Below are 27866 nucleotides of genomic sequence, written 5' to 3'. Positions count from 1 at the left end.
AGAAGCTAGGAAGAGTCCAGGAAGGATTCCCCACGTGAGCCTCCAGAGAGCATAGCCCTTCTGACATCTTGATTTCAGATATCCAGCCTCCACAACTGTATGACACTACGTTTCTGTTGCTTTCAGCCACCCAGTTGGTGGTACTTTGTCATGGCAGCCCTAGGAAACAAATACACGCTTTCTGGGCAGCCTGTCTCTGCAGAAATGGTTGCAGCCAGAGCTGTCCAAATAGCAGGGCACCTATGGGGTTTTGTCTCCTTCCATAGGACACTGGGGCCCTGACTTACAGGGTTTCCTTCAGCATTAAAACCAGAATGGACCAGGCAAGAAAAATTGCAAGATTGATTACTTAGCACTGACTTCTTCCAGGGTTACTGGGGAAAGAAACAAACCAGTGGTACCTGGAAGACTTTCCTGAGAGGCCAAGCCCAAGCCCATGGGTGATATTGTCCATGTTCCATTTTATGGTATCATTTTTTTTTTTTTTCTGGAATACAACCCCTCCCAAATTTGTGCTCTCCCCTCCTGAAAAGGTGGCACTATCCAGACAAATGTGAACATCAGCACCAATAAAATCACTAGCTACGTCATTTGCATGAAGTTTTCCCATTTCAATATCATTACCATAAGGTGGGGATCCTATTGCCAGGGCAACCAGTAACAGAACCCAGCAGTGTGGCTTTTCCAGAGATGCTTCCTCCACTTTGACTGATTCCTGCTGTGTTCTTGGCTACCCTCTTATTTGCCATTAAAAGAATACAAACCACTCCACAGTTTTGCCCTTTTCTCACCTCAGTTTGCTTTTCTCTTTGCCAAGGAGCTCAGTCCTTACCCTCAAATTCAACCTGTCCTGTTAAGTTTCCACTGGATTTGCTAACTGACCTCTTTCATTCCTTCTAGCTGAACTTGGCGGTGCCCCCCACCCCTCCTGTTTAATAGCTGCTCCCTCTGATCAACACTCTACTCACCAGTTTCCATGACTGCATCCCCAGTGACTGACACACAGTCATTTAACCCGCATGGCGTGTCCTGAGTGTGAATTCCAGCTTGGCTGTGCATTAACTCCGCGACTGTGCAATAAATTCTTCAATAATTGCTGGTAGCAGGTTGCTCATTTGTAAAATAAGGTGTTCTACTTTGTAAGAGTTACATAAGACAATGCACGTGAAGCCTGATGTATGTAGGCTTTCTATGAGTTACCTAATGCTGCATAACTTGGTGGCTTAGAGCAGCAGTGAGCATCTATATCCGTCACCATGTCTGTGGCTCAGAAATTCAGGAGCAGCGTGGCTGGGCTGCTCTGGCTTGGGGTTGCAATATGATATCGGCTGTCCCTGCAGACATCTGAAGGCTGAACTGTGGCTGGAGAACTCACTTTGAAGGTGGCCCTCTCACACTAATGTGACTCACTCCCACTGGTGCTGGCTGTTGATGGGAAGTCTCAGTTTCTCTCCATATGGGCTTCTCTGCGCCTGCTTGAACAGACTCACGGCATGATGGCGGCTTCCACCAGTTAGAGCAATGGGAGAGGGGGGTACGTGGGGACAGAGAGAGAAAGACAGAGAGACAGAGAGGGGAGTCAGGTAGAGGGACAGAGGGGCTCAAGGCTGTGTCGTTTTTATGACCTACCCTCTCAAGTCACATAACATCACCTACACCATATCTATGTGTTGAAACGAGTCACTAAGTCACTAAATCCATATCACATCCAAGGTGAAGGGATTTAGATTCCACGATTTAAATGGAAGGGTGTCAATAAACTTACATATTTTAAACCTAGGATGGGCTCGTTCTAAATGTCAACTTTTATCATAACTTGAGTTATCTATCTATATCTATATATATGTATTTTTTTAACTGAAAGTGTTTTTATTTATCTAAACGTGATCACATGCCACCTGCTGGTCCTTGTCCTTCTAGCTATCCCGCCTTGTCCTCCCTATCCCTCACGTGGCGTGGTGTGGTGCAGTAGAGGTCCCGACTGGGTGACCATGACACTGAGTATGGGTCCTGGACACGTCTGGTCCTAGGAGCTCGTGCTCGGGCTCAGCTCTCACCCATCTCTGTCTCTTTGTCACTGTCTTTAACCAGATACTCCTAAGTAACCGAGGCCGTGGGGGGAGCCACAGAGTGGGACCCGCCCCACAGAGGCTCATGACCAGAAGGACCCCTCCCAGGGCCAGTACCTCTGGCTGCAGGGCTGGGTCTGGACCAGGATGTAAGGTGTCAGGGGGGCCAGGGAGGGCACCCACTGGCCCTGCCCCCCTGACAGCAACCCTGGGCCCTGCCCACCTCTGCAGCACAACAGGGCACTGTGGGCATCCTGGCTTCAGCCTGTGAAGTTGAGGAGGCTGCATCTGGGAAACATTCAAGGAGCTCTGAGCCCTAAAAGCCATGGCACTGTTGAGTAGGTCCGAGGTACACATACCGAGAAGGCAGTGGGGACCAGGAAGCTGGCAGGACAGCGTTTCCTGAGGGCCTTGACCAGCTCCTCGTTTGTCCTGTACACAGTGCTCTCTGTGGAGCGGAACTGGGCCTGCAGGCCTTTTCTGGGACCTTGGTGTTGCTGGACAGCAAACAGGCGGCTCTAGAAGGAGACCTCCTTCAGCGTGTAGTCACGTCTGGGCTGCACCAACCCTTTGTCACTATGCGGCTGGTCTGAGAAGCCCATGTCCCAGGTGAGGAAGGCCCTGCCCCGCTCCGGGCAATAAAGCTTGTTGCCTGGTCAGGAGATTGATGGCAGGTGGTACAGCTGTTCTCCATTAGCTCCTTGGAGAAGCCATGGATCCAGGCTGCGTGCACGATCGAGTGGGGCCTCAGGGTTTACAGAAGCTTCTCCAAGGAGGTCAGCGCCATCACTGGGTCAAACAGCCTGGAGGGACAGAGCCTTCGTCTGGGCAGCTGGGGGTGGCCCAGCCAGGCTCTGGAGGTCCTGGCTGCGGCCTGGCCTAGCTACGCCTCCCCCTGGACCGGGCTAGAGATGTCTCTGGCCCCCTCAACCCTCAGCCGCTGCTGGAGGCCCTTTGGCCCTGGGCAAAGCAGCACAGCACAGACGGCAGGCTGAACACCTCTTCTAATTCAGCACTGTGTGTTGGTGCAACACCTCAGGAGTTCCCTGGAGGTAAAATTTGAAACTGGCCGTGGTACACGGAGGGCAAAGAGAGACCGAAAAGAGGCAGGCCCCTCCAGATTGGCAGGAGGCAGTTTTAATAAACAAAGGAAGTTACTGACGAGGCTTGTCTTGGGCCCCATAATACAAATAGATCTCCGCACCTCCGGCCAGAATCTTAAGGGTTTTTGTAGAGGCCCTAACTTATTCAGTCACGTCTACTGTCCAGACAGCAACTCAACAGCACATTGCTCTCTCAGGTTGCATCCTTGAAATGGCTCCGACTATAGGAACGGTGGGCGGAACGTGTGTTCCAAGGACAGGGGAAGGGCTGAGGGGCCTCCAATTGCCCTGGTCAGGTCTCCGGTAAAACCGGCAGTCACCACTTCTCCAACAGCCCCTCCAACGATGTGTCACTGGTATCCGACCGTCTGCAGGATCAGCTTCATCTCGGCCGGGTTTGTGCTCTGTTCTCGGGCTCTGGCCGCAAGCTGCCCCTTCGCTGACATAGATGACGCTTGTCACAAATGGCAGTCGTTTGGCAGCATCTGCACGCAGGCCCTTATGGGCCTGCCAGACCATGGAGCTGGACAAAGACCCCTCAGACCCTTCCAGGAGAACCTTCTCACTGGGAAAGAGCAGCTGCTTCTCCCCAAACGTGGCTCTGAACTTGTGGATGTAAAACACCTTGACACGGTCCCTGCAGAAGGCATCTCCGGCTTGAGGCACCACAACAGGTAGGACTCGCTTGCACTTCACACACTTCTGCTCACGCCAGGTGGCAGTGGCGGTGGCCTCTGGTAGTCCTTACCATGTGGCGCATATTTTAACAGTATTTAATAATATAAATACATATATTTAGTAATTTAAATATATTTAAAATATAAATACAAATTGTATATGCTATATAAATGTAAAATAAATATAAAATATGTATTTTACATGTATTTATAGTTTTTCTATATAAAATATATTTTTTATGTATATATAATACATATGCATATTAAATATCTATATATCTATAGCTATAGTAAAAAGAAAAAACGTTATTTCTAGAATTTACCTCATCTTGCTCCGGCACCATCTTAACTACTGATGCTGAGGGGTGGTACAATGTGTTAAATGTTTGTGTCCCCCCAAAATTCATAGGTTGAAATCCTAACCCTCAGTGTGATGGTATTAGGAGGGGGGCCTTTGGGAGGTGATTAGGTGATGAGGAGACCTCATGAATGAGATTCGTGCTTTTATAAAAAAGACCCCAGAGACATCCCCTTCTGCCATGTGAGGACACAGTGACAAGATGTCTTCCACGAAGCAGGAATTGGGCTCTCAGCAGACACCGAACACTTCCAGCCCTTAGAACGATGAGAAATAAATTTCTGTTGTTTATACGCCACCCAGTCTATGAGATTCTGTTACAGCAGCCAGGACTAAGACAGGTGGGGTGACGCTGTGGAACCAACATTTGGTGACTGAAAAGATCAATCTCTTCCTTTTCGAAACAGTGTCTTCATACCCTTTCCGGTAAATAAGCAAATGATGAAAAGCTCAAACTCCCCTCAGGCCTGATGTTTTCTGTGTTAGGAAGTTTCTCTTTTCCTTTCTTCCTGGAGAACCCACACCCACTCACCTTGGCTGGACTTGGTTTTCTGCACACAGCTCTCCTTACCCTACCCTCGTGTTATTCTTAGCTTAGCCCCATCTTGCTTCTTTGACTTCTGAATTGAAGTCATTCTTCATTGTCAAGTAATAATGGAAACTCAAAATATATTTTTTCCCTGAAAATACTATAGTAAGTTATATTTAGATTTCAAAGCTAGTTGCCAAAGGCTCATTTCTCCAACAAAATAACTGATATTCGGCAATAAAAATTTTTGAAAAAACCATAATGTTGCCAACATAGAAGAATGTATTTTTCATTTATTAATTTTATATCCTGTATTATCATAGAGATAAGTTGACTGCTCTTTGGGTATTTAGTTCTTTGAATTTTAACACACCTCTATAATCAGGATATAGAACAGTTATGGTACTCCCCCCAAAACTACTTTGTGACACCCCTTTAAAATAACATCCCCCATCCCAAACACTGATCTGTTTTGTTCTTCGTTACTATGATTTTGTCACTTCAAGACTATTATATAAACGGGATCTTTTGAGACTGGCTTTTTCCACTCGGCATAATTCCATTGAGATCTATCAAAACTGTTGCATGTATCAATTGTTTGTTTCTTTTTAATGTTGTGTAGTATTCTATTGTATACATTATCCTACAGTTTGTTTATCCATTTGCTAATTGAAGGACGTTTGGATTTTTCCAGTTTTTGGCAACTAGGAGTTGAGCCATTTTCATGTATAGATTTTTGTGTGTGTACAAGTGTTCATTTCTCAAGGGCAAATGCCCAGGAGTGGAATTACTGAGTTACATGATACATGTAAGTTTAACTTTTTAAGAAATTGCCAAACTGTTTTCCAGAGTGACTACCATTTTCCATTCCTACTAACAATACATAAGAGTTTCAGTTGTTTCACATCCTCGCTAGCAATTAATTTTTTTTCTTTAGCCATTTTAATAGGTATAGAGTAGCATCATATGCTTTTAATTTGCATTTCTCTAATGGCTAATTATGTTGAGCATCTCTTTATATGCATTTGTCACATCCATGTCTTCTTTAAAGGAAGTGTCTGTTCTTTTGCCCATTTTTAAAACTGGGTTTCTGTTTTCATACTGTTGAGTATAGAGTTCTTAATTTATATACACATACAAGTCCCTAACCAGATATGATTTGAAAATAGTTTCTCCTAGTCTGCAGCTTGTCTCTTCAATGAGTTAATAATGTCTTTTGCAGAGCAAAAGTTTTTAATTTTAATGAAATTCAGTTTATAATTTTTGTTTAGTTGTGGATTTGGGGTCATTTCTAAGAACTCCAGTTTTATCTTCAATGGTTTCTGAATTTTAATTGTTCCCCTGTATGTGAGACATCACTTCTGCCTGGCTGCTTCACAGATTTTTTTTTTTCGTTTCTTAATTTTTTCAGAAGTTTGACTATGATGTGCCTGGGTGTAGATTTTTGTGTGTTTATCCTTTATAGGTTTTGCTTAGCTTCTTAAATCTGTAGGTTTAAGTCTTTTGCCAGACTTGGGGAATTTTCAACTATTACTTTCTAAAATATTTTCTCTTTCTCCTATCTTTTTGGAATGCCAGGGACCTAGATTTTAGAACTTTTTTTAAAAATTTTTTATTGCCCCACACATCCCTGTGACTCTGTTAAGTTTTGTTCAGTTTCTTCTTTTTGTTGTTCAGATTGGATGATTTCTATTGATCTGCCTTTAGGTTTACTATTTTCTCTGTCATCTCAGAGCCCGTGCAGTTATTCTACTTTTCATTTCTAAGGTTTCCATTTGATTCCTTTAAATCTTTTATTTCTTTGCTGAGATTTTCTATTTTTCCCGTTGTTTCAAGAATATTTGCTATTGCTTGTGGCATTTTAAAAATAGCTGCTATAAAATCCGTGTTAGAAAATGATGACATCAGTGTCTGTTAGTTTGTTTAGGCCGCCATAACAGAACACCACAGACTGGGTGGTTTAAACAACAGAAATTTATTGTCTCATCGGTCTGGAGACTGGAAGCCTGAATCAAGGGGCCAGCAGGTTTGGCGTCTTCCAAGGCCTTTTTCCTTGGCTTATAGGTGGCTGCTTTCTCACTGTGTCTCACATGCAATCCCTGGTGTCTGTCTGTGTGTCTGTTTCCTCGTCTTATAAAGACATAGTTTGATTGGATTACAGCCCATCCTCATGGCCTCATTTTAACTTAATCACCCCTTTAAAGGCCATATCTCCCAATATAATCACATTCAGAGGTACTGGGGGTTAGGGCGGCAACATATGAACTTTGGCAGAACACAATTCAGCCCCTAACACTGTGTCATCTTGAGGTTGCTGTCTGTTGATTGTCTTTTTATTTTTGAATGTGGATTGAAAGTTTCCTGGTTCTTCATATGCCGAGTAATTTGGAATTGTATCCTGCACATTTTGTGCGTTATGTTGTGAGATTCTTGTTCTTATTTAAATCCTACTGAAAACAGATATTTTTGTTTTGTCAGGCAATTGACCTGGTTAGATTCAGGCTACAAGTTCCGACCTGCCTTCTGTGGACTGTATTTCCAATGTCAGTTCAAGTTTTGAAAGCCTTTGCAGTTCCAGTTCAATCTGTCACATGTGTGCGTCATCCAGGGGTCAGTTTATGACGTGAACAGTGGCCTGTCTGTGTGTTTAGTTCTTGAATTCTTTGATATGCTGATTCGGTCACATCCATGCATGCACAGGCCAGGGGACACCTGGGAGTACATAAGTAGTTTTATGAGGTCACTGTGTTGATTTCCTTCCTCTTTGCAGTCTACTGGTACTTGTTTCCTGAGTGTTCCCCTTTTGTTCCATTAGCTAGAAAGCTGGAGCTTTAGTTAATCCCGCTCTGCCATACATCTTTGTTACTATGTCCACATCCGGGGTTCACTGCTGGGAGGATAGAGAGAGTGTAAACATCAAGAAGGGGTCACGCCACCTTCTTGTAGTAACAGCTCCATCCATCAGAGAGGAAGGGCCCCCAAAATCCTCCCCATTGGGTGGGCTCCCATAGGGACCTCTGCCACCACCGCCACCACGGCAGTGCTTTGGGACTGGGGTGTGAGAAAAGAGAAGAAAAAACATGAGGAAAATGTATATACTCATTTCAGTGCTAGAGTCCCCTTTTTACTACTTGAGGCAGAATTCAGGTTTCCTCAGGAGTTCTCTGTGCTAATACTCACTTCTGGGTTTCAGCCTGCATTGTGCTCAGGCTGGGGGATGCCAGAGGGAAAAAAATGGAAATATCACCACTGGTTGGTAGTACTCTAAATTCTGGTCTTCATTCCCAATCTTCCTGCTACTATTTACTTCTCAGGGTCCCTGAGTGGCTGTTGCACGTGTCCTGTCCAGGTTTTATAGCTGCATCAGTGGCAGAGACAGAGTGGGTCGTGCTTACTCCATCTTACCAGGAACTGAAAGCACCTGAAACAAAACAATATTGAAATTAAATAAGAAAAATATGTCTTTTGAATGCTCATATTTAAGGCAAACTGATACAGTTAGGAGGAAATGAAGATATGGTAGACATTGAAGTGAAAAATAGTAGTTCTGAAGGAAACACCTAAAAATCTATGAAGGCTTTTGAAATTGAGAATACAGGTGTTTATTGTTTAATTTTAGACAAAAATGGATAGTTTCTACCTTCTTGAATGCTGACATTAGACTAATACTATATGCTTATAGGTAATGATTAGAGTAATTTTTCTGTTAAAAAAAAGAGTGGGGAAGAGGGATATTTGTGGGGAATATAAAAGTGAAACAAGAGAAATGAAGTTTAAAAGGATACATATATGTGTGTATTGCTGTGTTTGAGTTTGACAGTAAAGATTGTAGAAGACAGAGGGAAAAAAAAGCTGTGAGGGCTTGAGTCTCCTTAACGGGAAAAATGGGGGTATTAGAGAAAACATACATCTGTTATGCTCCGCTGACCACTTGGGGGCGCTGTTGGCATGAGACAGCTTAGTGCCATCCTCTCCAAATTAGGGTGTATACATTGTAGGAATGCGCAAGAATATCCCTTGAAGTCCCCAAATAAAATATTAAATTTTAATTTCTATTTAGATTTCATTAAGAAAGTAGAAATTTATGAAGCTTTACTAACAGTTAATATAAGGACTGATACTAGCTTCATCACTTAATCAGTAAGTTGGATGATTCTGTGTCACAAGGTCCATAAGAATACTGCAAAAAAGTGGCAGTTCTGTAACTCAGGTTGGTGGTGGCAACCTCTGGTGGTGGCGATCACATTCATCCAGTTCGTCTAAACATACGGTGACATATTGCCGTGTACATGTTCTTGGTGAAATGGATTTATACTATATTACTGATTCAATAGTTCATAACTAATATTTGAATATTAATTTATTAATCATCAATAAACAATCCCTCTTAAAATGTATTGGTGACTTAAAATATTTCTTGCAAAGAAACTGCAGGTCAAAATGAAGTAATTCAAGCTGAAGATAACAATAAAAAAATGGAAAAATAGCATTCCCCTTCCTCCTGGTTTGGACCCTTTTTCAGATAAAACGTGGGATAAAAACAATGGCTATAGTTGATATGTTATCTAAGAGAGATATTTTGACAAAATATACCCACTTAGTTGATCCCTTTGAGTTAAAGTAATGTTTTAGACAATAAATGAGAAAGAACTTCCCACTTTTGAGAAAAGATTTTGAAAATATATGTTTAAAAATATTTCCATCATTATGTGCTTTTTGCTCTTGAGACTAAGACTGGTGTATTTTACCTATGAAACTCTTCTGTTTCATATTTATAAGGCTTTGAAACTGAATTTTCTAACCTATTTAAAAATCTTCCAAATGAAAATTTTCAGTAATTTTAGAACATTTATAAAATTATAAATGTTAAACATGGTCCTTTAATTTGCAAAAAAAGAGAGTGACATTATGGAATATGGAAATTTATTAACCAAATATCAACACAAAACTCAAAATTATTAGTGAATAGGATCAAAAATAGGGACCAAGGCTAACTAATAAAAGTTAATATGATTACTTGTTTAAGAACATGCTTTTTCCATAAGGACCTGTGTTCCTTTATGAAGTATATTTTTCAACTAGGCAGTCATTCAAATCAAGAATCAAAATAAATCTAGAACCAGGTCATCAAATCACTGTACCACAAAATACTGTACCCAGACTTTGAAAAGCCGCAGAGAATAGTTCCTCGTATTTCTCTTGCTAAAATTAATGATATTAGTGATATTTTTAGGCAGGTCAAAAAAGTTTATATCATTAATCAGTAAGATAAAATAAAATTATTTAACTCACATGTCTCATTTTCTTTAAATTTCACCTTTGTATGTTTTGTAATAGACACAATCATAATGATTACATCTAGAACTTTGTACATTTAACTGTGAACCAGATGGTGTTTTAAATGCTTTACATAAATTGTTTCAAGGTTCACAACACCCAATATATGTATATACTAGGATCCTCGTTTAAAGGATCAGGCAGCCGAAGCATAAATAGATTAAGAAACTAGAATAAGACCAAGTAGCTAATAAGTGACAGAATCAAAATTGATTAGTACAATAACACATATATTTAATTTATACATAAATTACTACATTTGTAAAACAATAAAAGTCTGAAAGAAATAGGGGGTTAAAGTTTGGAGACTGTTTGTCTACAGCTAATAGGCATGGTGGCAACATAAGAATGGGCTCTCAGGGAACGCAAGCCAACATTCAGTACATTAGCATTTATAGCACAAGCGTGATGCTATTTAATTCCATAATAATCTTTGAAGTAGTCATGTTAATCTCAAAAACACAAGCATACTTAAAAAATAATATTTAATGGACTCTGACAGACTTAGGTATAAAATTTAGTGTTACCACTCGCCACATCTGTGACTTAGGGTATTTCTTTTTCTCATCTTCAAAGCGGGCAAAATAATATATGCCTTGAAGGATTAAATGGTATATTATAATATAAGTAGTGGTTAAGAATTTAGATTCAGGAGCTGGACTATCTGGGTTTGAATTCTAGCTCTACCAATCATTAGTTGCAACTTCCTTTGCTAAGCTGTAGATTTTCTCTCTGCCTTAGTTTTCTTATCTGAAAAATGGGGTTAATAATACTACCTACCTTATAGAGCTTTCCGTGTGGACCGATTTATGTAATGTGTTTAGGACCTGGCACCTAAAAAATACTCAATAAATGATGGCTGTTATTAGTAAATATAAAATGCTTAACACAGAGTAGGCATTCAAAAAATAACAACTTTACAATCATTATACCCATTGAGAGCTTTATTCAAGATTACGCGATTAAGAAGTATCCAGGGCTCTTATTTATGGATTCTGTGTTGTAAATGGCTAAAGTTTACATGCATGGATCATTCGCTTCTGATAGGTGTAGGCAAAATATGTTCCTGAGGACAGAGCACTGAGACATGAGCTCATCAAGAGAGGCAGCCCTGGGATCTGAGTAGCATTCGGAGAGGTAGAAGACAGGGAGGAAGGAATCCTGCAAAGGCCGAGAGATAGGAAAAGAAAAACATGTTCACGGAAGAGTGAGTAAAATGTCTTCCCTGGAGCAGAGCTACATTTTAGAAAGATTAACCTGGGGGAGTTTGGGGGGGAGTGTAGAATTAGGGAATTAAAACCAAAAAACGCCAAGAAATGAGAAGCCGAAAGAGAAATTCATTATGCTCATCCAGACATGAGTGGTAAGGACCAGAACTAAGAGAACCACTGAGGGCGTGGAAAAGAGAGGACAGATGAAAGATAGATGCGTACCCTTCAAAAGAAAAGTCAACAGGGCTTGGGAACTGATTAAGTGATGAACGAGCAAATGTAAGTCAGCAGAATGACACCAATGTTGTCACTGTAGTGAGTGTGATGACACTGAGAAATTGGAAAGTATTTGGAGGGGCAATGATAGGTTTGACGTTTTACATTGAATTTGAATTAATACAAATACATTTTAAGTAAAAATTTGGAAAACTTAGATTGCTCGGGTCCAGAGATAGAATTGGAACTCGGCACATAGAGGATATAATTGAAGAAGGTCTTTACTATCCGAAAATGTGTAGTGGAAAAAGATTATTTAAATAAATCCATATAGAACAAGGAAAACATATAACAATAAATAGTGAAAAACTGGTTAAATTGTGACTTAAAAGAAAACAAATAAGTATAAACAGTTATTTGTATCTTATACTTAAAACAATTTATATTCAAATTCCAACTGGCCACTGATTCTTAGAATGAACAAAGAATTAATTACTTTTTTTTTTTGGTTGTTGTTATTGCCATATACCCAACAAATTTGTGCACTCGTCTGTTATAAGAATCTATACTCTGTTTTACTTTGAAAAACATGTAAATGCATATTTACTTTCTAATCTTTTTGTCATCTTAAAGTCTTTTTTTTTTTTTAAATACCGTGTGTACCTGAAAATAAGACCTAGCTGGACAATCAGCTCTAATGGGTCTTTTGGAGCAAAAATTAATATAAGACCCGGTATTATATTATATTATATTATATTATATTATATTATATTATATTATATTATATTATATTATACCCGGTCTTATATTATAATAAAATAAGACCAGGTCTTATATTAATTTTTGCTCCAAAAGACGCATTAGAGCTGATTGGTCTTATTTTCGGGGAAACGTGGTAGTAAGAGCCAGTCTTACTCTCGAAGAGTAAGCCAGTCTTCGTCTCTTCAACATGGAATGAAAATTTAGACTCTTTTGGCAAGCAATCTGAATGTAATATCCTTTTAGATTTTTATAGCTGTTTCCCCTGAACTTTTTAAAAATACTGTACAAAAATTGCAGTAGAGGGGCAGCCTGATGGCTCAATTGGTTAGAGCACGAGCTCTCAACAACAAGGTTGTTGGTTCAACTCCTTCATGGGATGGTGGGCTGCGCCCCCTGCAACTAAAGATTGAAAATGGCAACTGGACTTGGAGCTGAGCTGCACCCTGCACATGTAGATTGAAGGACAACGACTTGGAGCTGATGGGCCCTGGAGAAACACACTGTTCCCCAATATTCCCCAATTAAAAAAAGATTGTAGTAGAGTACACATAACATAAAATTTACCATCTTAACCATTTTTAAGTGTACAGTTCCATAGTGTTAAATATATTCACAGTGTTATACAATCTATCTCCAGAACTTCACCTGGCAAAACTGAAATGCATACCCATTAATCAACAATTTCCCATTTCCCGTTCCCTCCAGCTCCTAGATACCACCTTTGTACTTTTTGTTTGTATGAATGTGACTACTCCTGCTATCTCCTAAAGTACAATCAATCATACAGTGTTTGTCTTTTTATGATTGGCTTATTTTACTTAGTATAACGTCTTCTAGGTTTATACATGTTGTAGCATGTATAACATTATGGCTGAATGACATTCAATGGTATGTACATATCACATTTTGTTTATTCATCCATCAATGGACACTTGGGTTGCTTCCATCTTTTGGCTGTTGTGAATAATGCTGCTATGACCATGGGTGTACAGATATCTCTTTTTTTTTTTCTTTTCTCCAGATATCTCTGAAGACCCTGCTTTCAATTCTTTTGAGTGTATTCCTAGATGTAGAATTGGTGGATCATGGGAAATTCTGTGTTTAATTATTTGAGGAACTGCCGTATTCTTTTTTATAGTGGCAGCACCGTTTTATATTCCACCAATAGTGACCAAAGGTTCCAATTTCTTTACATCCTTACCAGCACTTGGTTTTGTTTTGTCTTTTAATAGTAACCATTTTAATGGGAGTGAGGTGATATCTTATTGTGATTTTGATTTGCATTTCCCTAATTATTGGTGATATTAAATATCTTTTCATGTGCTTAAGGAGAGAAAAATATTTGAAGTTGCTGGGGAAGGAACTTTCAGGAAATTATGAGAAGAATGTGTTTAATTTTTTTTAAAAAGCTGGAGAGAAGACAATTTTAGATTAATTTTCTCAGGAAGACTAAGAAGAGAGGAAAGAGGAGTATGGGACGTGGATTGCTTCTTTTAAAAACAAAGAGAAAAAAACATGATGGTAGTTGCAAAAGGAACTTGGGTTTCAATTTCTTTTAAAATAAAGGCGGAGGTGGGTAAGAGTTGCATCTCCCATCGAGCTCCTATTGTCATAGACTTTCTTACTTTTGTGCACAGACTAATGCAGGGGCACAATTAGAGACCATACAAAGCTTAACATTTCTGACTTTATATTTGAACTGCATCCCATCTCCCATTCTCTCTGTCCTGTAAACTACTCCTGCAGGGCTTTTGTCACAGCTGGCATACACCCACCTTGATGTTAGTTCGTAACAGCTGGAAGCATTTTCTCTCAGAACTATTTCCCATTTAATGAGTGATTCTAAAAATCTCATAGAACCATGTAGAACCAAAAGTAGAAAAATATAATGGTGGCCTGGCAAGCATATTCACAAAGTCATGTTGGTTTAGTCGTTCTGCTTTACTCCTTTCTTTTAAGAGTATTTAGTGAGCTATCTATGTGCTTGGCACAGGATTGGGCTGAGAAAACAAAGATAAACAAGTCCTTACAGAATATACTGCCCACGCAGTTCTCAACCAAGAGGCAATAATAGTACTTGTCACTCCATGTTTGAAAATGTTGGGGACACTTTGACTTGTTCCATTGACTTAAGGGACATTAGAAGTATTTAGTGGGTGGGGATGCTAAGTGTTCTGGAGTGATTTGCACAAAGAAGAATTGTCCAGCCCCAACCAGTGGTGTCTCCACTGATAAACAAATGCTAGAATATGAATAATACCAGTACTAACAATTTATTACAGACCTGCACTGTATGAGGCACTTTACCTGCATTGTCTAATTTAACCTCACCTTGACACTTTGGAGTAAATACAATCCCTGTATTTCTGAACAGCTTCAAGAGCATATAGAACTCTCTCAAAGTCACACTGCTAGTTAGTGGCTGAACCAAATTTCTAGACCTGACTCCAGAGGTTACAGTCTTAATAACTACACCACCTAGCTTCTTACACTAACGATAAAATAGAACCTGGAGATCATGTCTGAGCAAACTGAGGGTACACATTATGGTTTATTCATCTTCCTCCCTTACCTGGTATAAAGACTTCAATAATGCTTGTCATTTATATGTTATTTTATTTAGTCTAATCCTTCCCATTTTTATAGATAAAGAAAACTGAAGTTCAGGGACGTTAAATCCTTCTAGTGTGTAGCAGAGCTGAGATTAGAATTCAGGGGAGATAACAGACACCACGGAAAACAATATGGAGGTTCCTCAAAAATTAAAAATAGAAGTGCCATGTGACTGAGCAATCCCACTTCTGGATAAATATCCAAAGGAGATTAAATCACTGTCTCAAAGACCTATGACACCCCCATCTTCATTGCAGCAATATTCACAATAACCAAGAAACGGAAACTATTAGGTTGGTGCACAAGTCATTGTGGTTTCTGTAATTATTTTTAACCTTCTAAACCACAATGACTTTTGCACCAACCTAATACTTACATAATGGAATATTATTCAGCCATGAGCAAGATGCAAATGCTTCCATTTGTGATCTCACTTATGCTAAGTGAGATAAGTCCGATAGAGAGAGACAAACACTGTATGATCTCACTTACCTGTGGAATCCAAACAAGCCAAACTCCTAGAAACAGAGGAATGGTGGTTACCAGGGGTTGGGGAGAGGAGGACGCGGGGGAGACGTTGGTCAAAGGGCACAAATTTATAACATGAATACGTTCTGGGGAATAATACACTGCATGGTGACTGTAGTTAATGGTATTATATTGTACACTTGGAAGTTGCTAAAAGAGTAGATCTTAAAGGTTTTCACCACAAACAAAACTATGGTAATTATGTGAGGTGATGGAGGTGTTAACTAAAGTTACTGTGGTAATCATTTCACGATATATAGTTGTATCAAGTTAATATATTGTACACTTTAAACTCATGCAGTATTATAAATCAATTATATCTCAATACAGCTGGGAAAAAAATAGAGCCCATTCACCCTGGATCGCTTAAGAGAAATCCAGAGAAGGAGTTGACAGTTTGTTAGCAGCCAACTGCTCTATCTCTTAGTTTACCCACTTTCCTAGTTTCTTAGTCACTGGCATCTATTTATACCAGAGACTGGCAAACTTTTTCTTTAAAGGGCCAGGGAGTAAATATTTTAGGCTTCGCAGGCCATGTGGTCTTTGTCACAACTGTGCACCCTGCCTTTTTAGCGAGAAAGTAGCTATAGGTAATTCATAAACAAATGGGCATTTGTCCTTTTAGATCAATCTATCCTGAATCATCATTGATAACTTAGAATAAGACTGGTCAACATTTAGAACAGCATTTTTCAAACTGGGTGTTCAGGGCATTTCTTGGGAACTGTATTTAAAAGGTAGATTCCTGAGTCCCACCCTTAGACGTTCCAATGCAGAATGTCAGGGGAAGAGCCTCAGTATCTGTATTTCTGGCCCCTGTCTATGAGACACACAACAAAGTGTGAAACCCATAAATATATGGCTTCAGTAGATTACTTTGCAAAGAAATAATGTTAAGTACATCGCTGTGTAATTTCAATTTCACCCATAATCCTAGCTCCATGCCCAAAACTCTGGTTTACTGAACAGAATATCCATTTCATCTCAAAACCTCATATCATTCCACCCTTTCCCCATTTATTCAGAGGCAGACACATTTATGTAAAAATAATCACCATCAGAATACTAATGGGCCATAAGCTAATGTAAGGATATTTATTCAGCTGAATGCAATTACCTACCAGTAAAACCTTGTTTTCTATACAGTGTGACTATAATCCAATTTAGGTCTTTTAACCCCTGGTGATTTTTGTTTCATTTTGCTTTGTGATGGGTGGAAACCAGGCATGGTTGCTGGAGGCTGGCAAAAGAATAAAGGGGAAACAGCACCACCACAGAACAGGCAATTTTCAGTTGCGTGAGTCCTAAATCTCCATAACCACTGGGTGGTTCAACATGATTCTGTTGCTAATTGATTTGTTTTCCCCCAAGTACAATGAGTGCTTATTTTGCATCAACACGATTCTAGTTTGTGATGATTGTAGGTAAAGTCAGCTAAACTAAAGGTATTTCAGCTTCCACATCCAACAGGTATCATGTCTATGACTAAAGAGTAAGAGTGTGCCCAAGTGGGTTTTTCCAAAACAAAAGACAACATACTGAAAAGATGGCCCCGAACTCACTGCATTGGTGTGGATGAGATGGTTGGGAAGCTCTCTCCACATCACGGATGTTATGTCCTTCTCGGTCCATCATGTCAGACGGCACATGATGCTGATGTGTCTTATTACTGGTGAGGGCAACACTGATCATTCGGTTAAGGTTAAGGTTTCCACACTGTAAAGATTTAAACTGCCTTTTGTAATTAATAAACACTTGTAGGAAGAAGCTCTGCTGCTGTGCAAATTCGTGTGGCGTTGGTTGTGAGGAAATGTGGAAAACGGACACATGTAACTATGAGCATATGAACGGGATGCATCAGAGAGTTTGATGGCTGAACGGGGTTTTACCGTGAACTGTGTCCAGAGTCCCTAATTTCAGACGAAGAAAATGGCTCCCCTACAGGCCGACTGAGAATTTAGTCCTAGAACTGGGATGACGACTGGCCCCATGTCCTCACCTGAGATTACTTTCCTCTGACCACCCTTAGAATTTATCACCTAATCCATATTTTGTTGGCCTTCGATTCTGTTAGTATCATAGAGACAGAATTCATTCAAGTGCTCCCCCTCTTCCACTCATTAAAAATAATTGTCATTGGTCGGCCAACTTCTGTCTTTCTCCCACTCGGCAATGTGGGTTCTGTTTTTATCACCACAGGGTTCTGCTGTAACCTGTTTCATGTGCTTCCTATGTTTAAACCTTCCTTTGACTCCACATTGCTTGTGGGTTTTAAAGCCGCTCATGCCCCCTACCTCTGGTCTTTTTCTAGCTCTTCCTTGGGCGTTCACGCCAGTGGGCCTTCGGGCACGTTATTCCATTGGCCTGGGATTGCCTCCCCTATCTTTCAGTTGGGTGAAATCCATGTGAAATTTTAGCATCGATGCCACCTTCTCTGAGAAGGTCCCCTGACTCTGTGTCCCACCCCCTAACGTCGCTTTGGATAAATCCCCATTCTAGCTCTTATGACACTGAGTTCAACTGAGCTGCGTTTGCACCTGTCTTTTCTATGCCAGCCCCCTGCTTAGATCTGAAGTGCAAAATGTAGGTTTTGGGTGATCTTTGTTTTATTGAGCACATGATAGCACCATGATCTTCCTTCCTTGTACTCGCTCAATCCTCTCAGCCAGACTTCCAGCTGCTTGAAAGCAGCATTTTGCTGGGTCAATGACCTTATCATCCCCAAGACCTGATACAGAGCCATACAGGTCCATAAAAAGGGGTCAGTGCATGTTGTTCAGTGTTGGCTGTAGGCCCGGGGTCAGCTGGAAGAGAGGCTCCAGTTCCCTACAGCAGAAGCAGCTTGTTCCCGGAACTGGGGGGAGGAGTACTGGTCCCTCCCACTGCTTTTATATCTCCCTTCCTGTGTGAGGCTGGATGTGGAACCCCAAACCAGGCTAACTTTGCTGAAAACGACCACAGTTTTCTGTGCTGCCTTAACAGGAGCTCATCGGTGCCTCTTTAACATGAAGTGTCGGAGTTATTTTCGTCTTGCTAGTCTTAGTTTATTTCGGGTAGATGAACACTGATTGATGTGTCTTACACCAGTGAGTCTCCATTGTTTTCCCCCCGTGCTCTATCCTAGACTACATTTGAGAGGGTGTCAGACCAGAGCCTGGAGGGAGTAAAAATGGGGTCAGAGGTCTCCAGAGATCACCTGCAGGGTCCCCTCTCTCCCGTTTAGCCAAACAAACCCACTCATGAGAAGGACTGGGATAATAAAGACTCTGCTTTTGAGAAAGGCTTACCCATCGCCCTGCATAGAAATACAGGTGTGTATTAAAGACCAACAGTGGACACATCGTTGCGGTGCGTGCATTAGGATTGCAAAGGTGAGAGCTTTGGAAAATCCGTCACCTGAGGAAGGCAGTGTGTCACTTAGGGAACAGAAGACTTGTGGCCACAGGGTTTCTTTCTTCCACTATTTGTCTTGTGAAGTTGGTAGCAAACACATTCTGTGTGCTTCTAGAAGGTGAAATTAGATCCTGTGAATGGGTGAAACAAGGAGGGGGATTTTGGCTCAGACCAAGAGGAAGAGTATGTGTCTGCCATGCTTGGCCAAAGCGGGTACGATATCTATTTTTACCACATCTCTGTCCATTAAAAGTTTTCATTCACATATAAGGAGGCAAGACTCAGAAAGTAGCCGGCCCGACGTTACTCTGCTCATGGCAACAGACGTGGATTTGAGCCCAGGCCTGTGGTCTTTCTCCTCCACCTCTCTGCCTCCTGGACCTCTGCAGCTGAGCTGTTTATTAACACCTTGGGTAATTCTGTGTCCTAGTGACTCTCCCCTTAGGGGGGCATTCGAGCAGTGTGTGACCCTAGAAACTCCTGCACTGAGGGTGCAAGGTTGCACCAGATGACCTTTAAGATCCCTTGCAAACATCGGACCCTGATTCCAGTTCAAACCAAGGAATAAATGGACAGGTCAGAGATGAAGGGCTCCCTGCCCTACACCACTCAGCACACCCATTCTTCCCAGTGCTACAGGATAACCCTCTTGAAAGCACATCTCAGCTCAGATCCCACCGCTGCTCCAAAATCTTTAGCACCCCCATTTGCCTGTGGAGTAAAAGAAACAAAACCAAGGCACATTTCCTTTCAAAGCAAAGCCTGTCTTCACTTTATTTTCAGCTCACATGAAGCCCCTTCTCAGAGCCTGCCCTCTGGGCAACCATTCTTAAGTTCCCATGCTGTGCCTTCTGTGCCCTCTGCTGCTGAAAGGTGCTCCCTGGTAGCTCAACTCAAATCCTTTCCCTTCTTGAAGGGTCACTTCTAATGTCACCAATTCCATGAAACTTCTCCCCAGTGCCCAGCCAGAAGTGGAATCTGTTGTGTGAAGCTGCAGAATGAATACCTTGAATACAGCATGCAGCCCGCTCTGTGCAGTTTTAAAATCGTATGTGCCCTTTTCTTATCTCTTCATTAAATCATAGACTCCCTGAGGGCAGGGCCTGGACCAGTCATTCCTCCCTTTCCCGCCAAGCGTCCACTGCAGCATCCGACACACACCAGGCAATCAGTGGTCACTGCAATGTGAGGAACCGGTCAGAGAAATGAGGCAGCAGGTTAATTCCCAGAGCCAACCTACCGAACCGGTGGTAATATCCAAGGCATTTTAGGGTTACCAACTGGAGAGGAAGAGGAAGAGGGGGAATATATTTTATCTGTTCATTCTTGCCCCGTTATTTTTAGTCTCTTTGTGAAGGATAAAAAGAAGAAAAAAAGTCAAAGCTCTGTCGACAGTGAAAAGCAGACATCTATTATCTTCACCAAGTGTGTGCTCACTCTGTTCAGGAGGAACTTAATTCAGCTCTGGAAAAAAAAAACACACAAAAAACAAAAAAAACTTCCACCTCCCTATAATTATTTCCTTTGAAAAAATTTCCATTTTGAAGAGAAAATTCCATTTCAGAGAGGTTAATTAACTTGCCCAAGTAATGGCGGATCTATCTAGACTCAAAGCTTTTGCTTTCCCTCCTATCCCACGCTGCCTCCTGGACCCTGTGAACACACACTTGTGAAAAGTAGTTGTCCTGGGGGATGGCCAGTGACTCCAGGAGGTGCTTCCGCCGAGGTTGTCTTGCTGAGAGTTTAAAAAATACAAAATATAATAATGCAACTAGTTCTCAAAGTGAGCAGATTTAACTTTTCCCTATTTGTTTCAGATCATGCTCTTTAAAGAGGGAGGGAGAGAGAGAGAGGGAAGGAGAGAGAGAGAGGAAGAGAGACAGAGCTAAAGAGCCACCTCTGTCCTTAATTTATTATTCTTTAACCAGCAATTAACACATCTTTAGAAAAATGAATGATAAAAGCAGTGTCTCATTAGTCTGTGGAAAACTAAAGAAAAAAAACACTAAAATACAAATGTATGTAACATTTGCCTTAATTATATACACCAAGCTATATTCAGGTTCTCTCTCTCTCTCTCTCTCTCTCTCTCTCTAAGTAAAAATAGGCAGCAGGAAATCATGCTATAATCTAAGATTCTCTTTTTAGCGTGAGCCTCTTTGGCCTAGGAGACCACATGAGTTCTCTACAGAGACCTGTCCTGATTTCTGGAGTTTTTATCAGTGAGGAAAGGACCCTAGGCTGGGAGTCAGGTCCCAGGTCTGACTCCGCCACCATTCTGATGGGCAAAGTTGGGCATGAAACTTCACTGCTTCAGCTCAGTGATTTTGCTTTTTAAAAGAATTGATGAAAGTACTACACTGGATTAGAATAGGGCTGTTCAACCTCAGCGCTATTGATGCTTTGGCCCAGGTTGTTCTTTGTCGTGGGGGCTGTCCTGAGCATCATAGGACGTGTAGCAGGATTCCTGGACGTGCACCAGATCCCAGTATAAACCCCCCATGCCCCTTCCCAAGCTGTGACAGCCAGAAAGTTTCCAGACATCATCAGATGTCCCCCGCAGGGTACATTCACCCCCCGGTTGAGAATCACAGGCTAGAAGCAGGCTTTACATCCATGGAGTATTTCCTGAGAACACCGCCAGGGAAAGCTGTTTCCTGTGTACCCAGACACAACAGTAAGAAGAGTAAATGGTGTCCTGTCTTCATGGAGCTTTGATCTAGTGGGGAAGATGAGTCTTCAGGCACATGCAGGGGAGTCAGGGATCTTTTGGACCTGTTATTCTACGAACATGCCAGCCCTGGATGAACCCAGTCACTTCTTAAGAAATGATGTATTTTGGCCTGTTGCCCACTTACATAAGTGGGGAAAATGAACACTCCCATTTGGGGATAAAGAGCTATTGCAACACAGGCTCACAAAGACCTGGGGAAACAAGTGAGTATGAAATGGGCACCAGAGTAGAATGATTCTTTGTGCTTAATTCTCCTCTGTCTCTGGGGTAATGATTTGGGCATGGTTTCTCTCTCTCTCAGCTGCCACACTCGTGGGAAGAATGCAACAGAGGTGAGCCAGACCAGTGTCTGGTGAAACCTTTCTTAGCCTTCGATTTTCACACTCCACTGGGGAGTTTATGTTGTAATGGGATTATCAGGACATCCTAAGCATCACTTTCTTTGACAGGAAAAGTAAAGGCAGTTTTCGAAGGTGGTTTCTTCCTTAAAAGGAAGAAACCTAGATATTAAATAGACAGGCACTGTAGCACAGAGATTAGGAATCCAGGCTAAGGGAGTAGAATATTTGAGTTCGTAGTTCTGACTCAGACACTTACTAGCTGTGCAATTTCAAGCAACTTACTTGACCTCTCTGTGTTTTGATTTTTTTTTTCACTAGTAAAATGGAAATACTGATGGTACTTACCCCACAAGGTTGTTGTGAGGATTAAAGGACTATGAACAAAATTGGGCATATGAAAATCACTCATTAAATTTTTGAAATAAATTCTGATGAGTCTGGGAATCACGGGGTACTTGGATGAGGGCCTAGCTTATAAAGAGTATGAGCAGATTTTTGCAAAGCACTGTGTTTAGTGGACCAGGTTAGGCTCTTCCCACCCCTTCACATCCTTCTAACATAAGCATAAGCCTAATACCAGCTTGTGTTATCTCTAAAACAGGGAACGTTAAACGTGATTCATCCAAGGTCAGGCAGGTGAACCAGAAGATTTCTGGAAAATCCAGCCCAGCTCTCAAACCTCTCACTTTGACTTATTCTGGATTCTTAACAGATTCTCTTTCGCTTCCTGGGCTCTGTAAAATATGAAAAATTGATCTCATCCCCACTACATTGCTCATATATTACATGAAGATTTAAGAAAGATGTTTTATTGGTAGAAGAAGTGCTTTGTGAGTAAGTCGGGATCAAAACTATATCTTGATTGATTGCGTACACACTCTTGGATTCACCTTTCTTTCTCCCTTAGGAATTTTTTTTCCCTCCTTTCATCCCTTTCCCTCTATTTCTCTTCCTCCACAAATTCCTCAAGACCCAATCAATGATCCTTCAGAATATAGACGTTGTTTGGACTTTTCTTCTCTGCCAGGAGCCGGGCATCAATCTGCACTACACACCTACCTGCCTGCGGTGTCTTGGGGGAAGCAGTTACCACAGGAGCTAAACTCGTCCATCATCCTTTCTCTTCAACTAGTATGGACGGCCCATCTCTGGTCATTGTTGACTTCTGGTTTAAACACTCAAGCTAACTTCAGCTTCCTGACCTGTTTTCTGCATCTTGGGGTTACTTAATCCTCTTTGAACATAAGCAGGCGAGGGAACTCAGAATTCCCAAGGTTCAATAGGAGCAATACATATTCATGAATTGACTGGTCTTGAAAGAGAATTTTCCCAGACATCAGAAAACCAACATTCTTGTGCCACAACCAGACCCATTCTCCTGTATTCTTGAGGGAGAATTCACTGAGCACTTTCTGTATGCCAGGCTGTGTGCTACGTGCTGGGGATGAGAGTGAGTGAGACAGTCAAGGTCTCTGTCATCATAATGCTATAGTCTTTTGGGGGAGATTCATTAGGTATCTAAGGCCTTATACCCACTTGACAAAATTGCAACCTTATTTGCTGGTTTCGGAATCTTGACACAGGAGGATTTTCAGATCACGGAATCTAGATGACATGGGATTCCAACAAGGAAAGAACATGGGAACAGTGGGGCAGAATCTTCTACCTTTATCTGATGCCTCTGAGTGATTGACTTAGCTTCTGGGCATTAGAGAAACTCAGAGGATGAAGCGTGATTGACATCTAGACTCATAGATACTGAGACAATCTTTGAAGTTTGTGCAGGGGACTACAGTAAAACATATACTCTTGACTGCAGAGCTGACATCTAGCTGTGACAGATATCCTTATCATACCTGACTGGCAGCTCTCAGATGGACAGCTAAAGAGAGCTGAAGAAGTAAGGTGCACCTTTCCGGATAACCAAGTCAGGCGCCTCAAGATCTGTGGGGTGACAGATGTTGCGGCCTTCTTACCTGGCTGATTCATTGACTATTAGTAATAAAAAGGTCCTAGAGTTGACTCAAGCTAGTGGTTCTCATACCTGCAACTGGAAGTTTATGAAAATTGAAAAACTCAGGGCATAGATTTACAGAGACAGAATGGGGACAACCTCAAGGCATAAGGCTTGGCATTCTGTATATTTTTAAACATCAAGTGTAAACCCCCTGTAAAGGAGTTAATGGGCAAGCATGAGCCAGTTAATGTGTGGTAGATGCTATCATTCTGTTCATTATTTTAAATATAGTTATCGTTTCTGGAACATTCCTTAGAAAAATCATGATTAAAATATTTTAATTTATGTAAATTTATGATTCTTGGAACCAGGTCAGAATACTTTTAAGACTGTGCCTTCTTGGGAAATTAAAGATCTGCTCCTAACCCTAGGATGAATGTTTAGTTAAAGTACTCACTATTCCTGCAAGGAAAGTGTGTATGCGTGCGTGTGAGTGTGTGTGTGTGTGTGTGTGTGTGTGTGTGTGTGTAAGCATGGTCACACAGTGTTTTCAGCCTAAGAGAATACAGACCTAAGAGAATGACCTAAGAGAATACAGACATGGCCTAATAAAAAGGACAATGGCAAAACCCTATTAAATAATTTCAGTTCTGTGATGGCTGTAAAAGATCATTTCTAACTTCTGTTAGTCTTGGGAGACCCTGAAGAACAATATGAGCTATGAAATCCCATGTCAGTCCTTACGGAGATCACCCTGGAGCAGGGGCATAGAGAAAAGTCACATGCAAGTGTAAAGGAAGATCAAAAATGGTCCCGCAACCACCTCCCTCTGCTTCAACTTCAGCGTGTGTTCAATGTTGCATGAATAAGTCCCATGAACTTGACAATGAAGCATGGGTGTTAGAGACAGAGAAAAATGAATTTGTCTCTGTGGGCAAAGACCTCTATTGTTTTCTGGGATCAATGCTATCGATTGTGCTCCACGGCACGTCAGAGCAGTGGCTTTAAGCTGTGGGTGTTGACTAGTAGCAAAAGGCCAAGGATAACAGCTGTGGTAATGAGAGAAAATGATAAAATTTCTCTGTCGACCCATAGGAAGCCGTTGACTTATTCCTGAGCCTCCAAACTCAGAGTTTAGAGCAATTGTATGGGTGGCACCTTAAAGAGCGAACCTAGAAGAAGTGATAAAGTTATACTTGGAGTGTCAGGATCGACGGTTGGCATTTGAGTTAAGAGAGGAAATCGGACCAGAAAAGTGTGTCCTCAACTTGCCTGATCATAAATATGACTTGGGATTTGTGTCAGTTAACTATGTCCCTAATTTTGTTATATAACAACCACAGGTCAATGGAATTTTTTTTAGCTTCCATGTCTTCTGTCATTTGGATGGGGGTCAACTCATCTGGACTGAGCTTGGCTGATAGGGTCTCTGGTCTTTTGTCTCAGCTGAACTAACTCCTGAAGCTGCTGTTGCCTGGGGGTCATCCATCCTGGGTTGGGCCCAGCTGGTCCGCGTGCCTCTCATTCTTCTCCTGGGTCAGTGTGGTTCAGCTAGGGAAAGCTTTCGAAAATGCAAGAATAAGTCTGAGTGCACAAGTGCATTTCAAACTTTGATTATGTGATATCAACTGACATCCCGTGACAAACTACACAGATACACGGGAGGGTGAAGAATGGGAACCACGAATGCAGTCTACCCTGGGTCTTCTGTTAAATATTTTAACTATAAGAGTCTGAATCAGAATCTCTATGACAGGCGCCTGAGCCTCTGGCTCGTATCATTGAGCAACTTGGACCTAGAATGAAAACCTTCTGAGTATTATTTTGATGCAATTGAATATGTACAAATGTGTATATGTGTGTGAGTCCAGTCAACTTGGAAAAATCAGGCTAACTAAAATTTCTTTAGAATAAAGCTCTGACTCTTTCCTCAGCATTTTTTTTTATAACAGCTTTATTGAGATATAATTTACATGTCATACAATCCACCCATTTAAAGTGTACAATCCATGGCTTTTAGTATACTCACAGTGTTGTACAACCATCACCATAGTCCATTCTAGGACACATTCATCAACTCAAAAATAAACCCATGTCTTTTAGCTATGACTCCCATACCCCATTTTCTCTGTTTTGGAGGCAAGGTTACTGATAATTTTCAAAAGACATTTCTATGTTTATGTTCCCCAGAGTTTTGGAAATAACTGCATTATAGCACTTAGCATATAGCAGAGCTATTATTCATTTTGTTTTCTGTCTCTCCTATGAATCTGTAACTTCCTTTAGGACAAAAAGAACTGTGCCTTATTGAACTTTATACTTTCAGCAAAAGGTTTAGTATATCTTGGTTTCAAATAATAGAGGAAGGAGGGAGGAAAGGAAGAAAGGAAGAAGGAAAGGAGGAAAAAAAGGAAATTGTCATAGAACTTTTAATTTAGTCTGGAGAATATGGTCCAGAGAAAATATCTCCATGACCTATTGTGGCAAATATTCATGAGGTAAAGAGTAGTGTTCTTTCAAGAAAGATCTTCGGTTTTGAATAAATTCTTTGATGAGCTGGTCCCATCCTGCAAATTCTGAGGTACGTCCTTCAGAATCCCCACACACAACATCATTCTTTATTTGTATTAGTTAAGACATCTATTTCAGAGAGCTTCAAAATAAAACAAGTTAGAAATGTATTTTTCTCGGACACAGCCATTGTTAAGTAGATGGTTCAGAACAGGTGGGACACCTTGCCCCTCAAAATTGTCTAAGAAATCCCTCTTGTGTGTTGTCACTCCCCAGGGTGCCATCTTCAATTGCACTGTCTAGAACGGCTTCCCAGTTTTCTATGTTCCAGCCAGTTGAGGAAGGGCATAGGACTTTAGGAACATAATCTGGACGTTACATGCATCACTTCTGCATGTAGCCCATTGGCAGAACTAATCATATGGCTGCACCTAGGTGCACAGCGGGTTGTAAAATATGTTTTTTATTCTGGTTGGCTTTGTATCCAGCTACAAGTTGAAGGTCGGTTTCTTTTTCTAAGGGAAGCGAGGGAGAGACTGGGTGTTAGGAAATGGCTGGCTGTGTGTCGCATGGAGCTTTCACAAGTGCTAATAGTAGGCGATGTAAAACTGAGCTCTCATTCATTTTTCTTGTTTTAAGTTTTGTGTCTTAACAAACCTTGAGGCCTGAAAATTACTGTGACTTTTAAATATATTTTGCTTTAGTCTTCATGTTTGGATGTGTTTTACTTCATTTAAAAGAAAACGGTCTCTTTACAGCATTGTTTTCTACTTTCGTAATTGAAAATGCATTTTAGCTAAATTATGGAAAAATAGGTTTTGCTGAGCTAGCCTGAAAAACGTACGACCACTTACAATATCGTTACTATGGGAAAATGGCTTTGAATTCTTAAAAGAGTCTGACCAAAAAAAAAAAAAAAAAATGTACTTTTGGAATTAAACACATTTGAACGTTGGGAACTGCTAAACACACTTAGGTTTATACATATGAAATAACAGATGAGATTTACTGGAACATTTTCTCAGGGAGGCTTTACGCAACATCCCAGCAGCTACGGTGCAACCAGAACTAGTGAAATCCAGATCCAGTTTCTTCCTTTCTCCATATGTTTGTCAGGCACACAACTGTGGGTTTCTCTTTTTCACTTCAAACGTTTAACTTGTCATTGGAAAGTCGTTTAGTTGGGAAGTTGCAGCTGGAGCACAAATAGCAGACGAGGTAAGGATGTCTTAAGACATCTGAGTTATAGGGTAGATCAACATTTAAGAGACCATTTCAAGGGAATCACATCACCTTTTTCCAGATAAGGCTAATGCGCCTTAAGATTGCTTAGGAAAAACTAAGCTGGTCAGAGGCTCAGGGATTAATTGTACGTTGCACAGAAAATCACTGGTGAATTGATTGGAATGCAGCAACTATATGAGACCATAAAATCAGAGTGTGAGAACCCACATGACCTCCAGAAACTGTAGTGCCACTTTGATTCTTAAAACAAACAAGACACGATTCCTGCTTCTTTGTAGCAGA

The 27866-nt window shown here is 41.1% G+C and overlaps 1 pseudogene; it reads right to left on the bottom strand.

Annotated features, from left to right (window-relative positions):
- Nucleotides 1-17095, bottom strand: part of LOC109434467 (cytoplasmic tRNA 2-thiolation protein 2-like) — a 44080-nt pseudogene extending 26985 nt beyond the window's left edge.
- Between the last annotated feature and the right edge of the window lie 10771 nt (nt 17096-27866).

Source organism: Rhinolophus sinicus, chromosome 6 (assembly GCF_057876585.1).
Source record: "Rhinolophus sinicus isolate RSI-liver-muscle chromosome 6, RSI-T2T, whole genome shotgun sequence".
NCBI lineage: Eukaryota > Metazoa > Chordata > Mammalia > Chiroptera > Rhinolophidae > Rhinolophus > Rhinolophus sinicus.
Note: the sequence above shows the minus strand (reverse complement) of the source record. Positions and strands in the feature narration are given on the sequence as shown.